Source organism: Babylonia areolata, chromosome 26 (assembly GCF_041734735.1).
Source record: "Babylonia areolata isolate BAREFJ2019XMU chromosome 26, ASM4173473v1, whole genome shotgun sequence".
In the NCBI taxonomy this organism is placed as follows: domain Eukaryota; kingdom Metazoa; phylum Mollusca; class Gastropoda; order Neogastropoda; family Buccinidae; genus Babylonia; species Babylonia areolata.
In genome coordinates, this window is record NC_134901.1 from 15,968,586 (window position 1) to 15,971,301 (window position 2,716).

Genomic DNA, 2,716 nt, shown 5'->3' on the forward strand with positions numbered 1-2,716 from the left:
CTTTCACCCACCTCAGTACAACATTCAATGACGGATTTGATTAGATCGGTACCATGGATCAGCCAACAAGACCACTGGTTCCTGCAATATCATTGGCATATATTCGTCTTTTGGTACCATATATACCAACAAACATTTTGTCATATTCGTATTACCTGCACATAGTTCAACTTACTGAACTACTGAAGCTGTACCCTGCACCCTGGTATAATAATCCATTTGAAAACCCACACGATTTCTTTTGTGCTGTTGTGCTTTTTAATCATCCCAGACACAGATTAGTCTTCTAACGCCAGTGTCTACGTCCACAGGGAGGGGGGGGGGAGGGCCAGCGTCAAGGGAGTCAACTCAACCAATCATAGCTCACCTCTTACCAGTCTGGACAGGTTACTTCCTGGATAGCAGTGTCTCTTCTTCTTTCTTCTTCTTTCCGTTACACGACCAACATCGACTTGCCGATGACTCTGTCGTGGTTCATGCATGCTGGGTATTTTCGTGTCTCTATAACCCACCGATCACTGACATGGGTTACAGGATCTTTAACGTGCGTATTTGATCTTCTGCGTGCTTATACACACGAAGGTGGCTCAGGCACTAGCAGGTCTGCACATATGTTGACCTGGGAGATCGGAAAAATCTCCACCCTTTACCCACCAGGCGCCGTTACCGTGATTCGAACCCGGGACCCTCAGATTGAAAGTCCAACGCTTTAACCACTCGGCTATTGCGCCTCTCTGTGCGGCGACAAAACAATAATAGCTGACGTGCCATTACCGTGTGTGTGTGTGTGTGTGTGTGTGTGTGTGTGTGAGAGAGAGAGAGAGAGAGAGAGAGAGAGAGAGGGGTGGACTAGAGAGCAATAGGGAGCTCAAGGTCTAGAAAAGAGCATTAATTTGTGTATGACACCTGAGGCACAAACACTCTCTCTCTCTCTCTCTCTCTCTCTCTCTCTCTCTCTCAAGGACACATTGAAACAAGCCATCATACTAAAACATATATTTTTAAATGAAAACCGTAATGAGTTTCTCTCTCTGACAAACGGATAATAGCGAACTGTATTTAAAACAGGATTTATGTGCAGGCTAGATCAATCTCGAACGCATGCGCGCGCATTCCTCTCTCTCTCTCCCTCTCTCTCCCCCCTCCCTCCCCATCTCTCTCTGCCCCTCTCTCTCTCTCCCCCCTCTCTCTCCCTCCCTCTCTCCCACTCTCTCTTCCTCTCTCTTTCTCTCCCTCTCTCTCCCTCCCTCTCCCTCCCACTCTCTCTCTCCCCCTCTCTCTCCCTCACTCTCTCTCTTCCCCTCTCTCCCTCCCTCCCTCTCTCTCTCCCCCTCTCCCTCTATCTCCCTCCCTCTCTCTCTCTCCCCCCTCTCTCTCTCTCTTCAGTGCTCTCCCCCACTTTCTCTCCCTACTTTTTCTGTCCCTTCTCCCGTCTGTCCACTCACGTTCTGAAGCAAAACTCAGCGGTAGTCAAGGAAACGCGTCTTTGTGTGACGCATGAGGAAACGTAAAGCAAATTACGTTCAGTTATCTCTCTTTTTTTTAGTGGTCTTTTTTTTCTTTCTTTTTTCTTTTTTTCAGGGTTTTCTAAGCCATTTTTTGACTCACTTGTGTAAACAAAGTGAGTCTATGTTTTAACCCGGTGTTCGGTTGTCTGTGTGTGTGTGTGTGTGTGTGTGTGTGTCTGTGTGTCTGTGTGTCCGTGGTAAACTTTAACATTGCCATTTTCTCTGCAAATACTTTGTCAGTTGACACCAAATTAGGCATAAAAATAGGAAAAATCCAGTTCTTTCCAGTCATCTTGTTTAAAACAATATTGCACCCCTGGGATGGGCACAAAAAAATAAAAAATGAAGCCTAATCATATGCAAACTGCATTTACTGTTATATTTATATTTTTTGTAATCTCTAAACTTGGCACTTTGATCTGATATTCTGACCCAACAACAAGAGCAGTCATTATTTTCATTTTTTGTTCGAACAGGAACTTCTTTTGCTAAGCATGGAAGTTTTATTTATTTTGCAAACATATTGGTGAAGATAGTAAAAAAGGGAAATTAATCTGTACTTATGCCGGGGGCTTAATTTGCTTTAAACTGATCTTTCTCATCTTAAACATTACATTTTGAAATTATACTCAGTACATAAAAAGCTTGTGTATTTTACTCTCAGTGTACAGGGCTTTCACTATGTTCATTCGCCCAAGTGGTCTTTTTCGGAAAATACTAAAATCAATACGACGAGTGGACTTTATAGATCTGTTGGCTAAGCCCTGAAGTTCATGTGCAAAAAATAATGATTGGGTACACATATTTATACACATTCAAAGCGCGTGCTCATAGGCCTATTCAGTCTTGCGAACGCGAACGACGCCATTTTGTTTCAAGTTGTTGACCTGTCCGTTCAATCCAAAATTCAATTGACATTACACGATAACATGTGATGGAAAGTTGGAGAAGGAGACCGTTAAATATTTATTCAGAGAAAGATTTGTGAACGCCTCATCACTTACTGGATTATGCCCGAAACTGCCATAAAATTATCCACAGAATCAGTCGGTATTCACAGTTAAAAATTGTAACCATGCGAGTTAATACCCTTGAATTGATGAAACAAAAAAAATTCCAGTCTTGACTTTTCTCAAAAAGAAGTCCTTTTCACTTCATACGACGTTTAGAAGTACTTGTACTTGGCTCTACATGTTCTTAGTTTAACA

General features: G+C 42.7%; 1 long non-coding RNA gene across 3 annotated transcripts in view; it reads left to right on the plus strand.

The window, feature by feature from the left end:
* The first annotated feature begins 1,599 nt into the window (after positions 1 to 1,599).
* The window catches only part of LOC143300715 (uncharacterized), a 7,786-nt gene continuing 6,669 nt past the window's right edge, over positions 1,600 to 2,716 (plus strand). For all 3 annotated transcript variants that reach the window (XR_013057682.1, XR_013057683.1, XR_013057684.1), the window contains exon 1: positions 1,600 to 2,716. This exon is cut by the window's right edge and continues 600 nt beyond it. This is a non-coding gene — a long non-coding RNA (uncharacterized LOC143300715).